Raw genomic sequence first — 721 nt, forward strand, 5'->3', positions numbered from 1 at the left:
GCTTTACCAGAACATCTTCTACAAGTCCATAAGCTTGTTTTCTTGAATTGTCTACCATCTCTAGTGAGATTCTTGCAGTTTGTACCTCAAAGATCCCTAGCTTCTCCATTACAGAGAGAGGCATGAGGATTATGCTTGACCCTAGGTCACACAGAGCCTTCTTAAAGGTCATGGTGCCTATGGTACAAGGTATTGAGAACTTCCTAGGGTCCTGTCTCTTTTGAGGTAATTTCTGCCTAGACAAGTTATCCAATTCTTTGGTGAGCAAAGGGGGTTCATCCTCCCAAGTCTCATTACCAAATAACTTGTCATTTAGCTTCATGATTTCTCCAAGGTATTTAGCAACTTGCTCTTCAGTGACATCTTCATCCTCTTCAGAGGAAGAATATTCATCAGAGCTCATGAATGGCAGAAGTAAATCCAATGGAATCTCTATGGTCTCATTATGAGCCACAGATTCCCATTGTTCCTCATTAGGGAACTCATTGGAGGCCAGTGGACGTCCATTGAGGTCTTCTTCAGTGGCGATCACTGCCTCTTCCTCCCCTCCAATTTCGGCCATATGGGTCATGTTAATGGCCTTGCATTCTCCTTTTGGATTCTCTTCTGTATTGCTTGGAAGAGTACTAGGAGGGAGTTCAGTAATTTTCTTACTCAGCTGTCCCACTTGTGCCTCCAAGTTTCTAATGGAGGACCTTGTTTCAGTCATGAAACTTTGAGT

Source organism: Arachis duranensis, chromosome 3 (genome assembly GCF_000817695.3).
Source record: "Arachis duranensis cultivar V14167 chromosome 3, aradu.V14167.gnm2.J7QH, whole genome shotgun sequence".
In the NCBI taxonomy this organism is placed as follows: Eukaryota; Viridiplantae; Streptophyta; class Magnoliopsida; order Fabales; family Fabaceae; genus Arachis; species Arachis duranensis.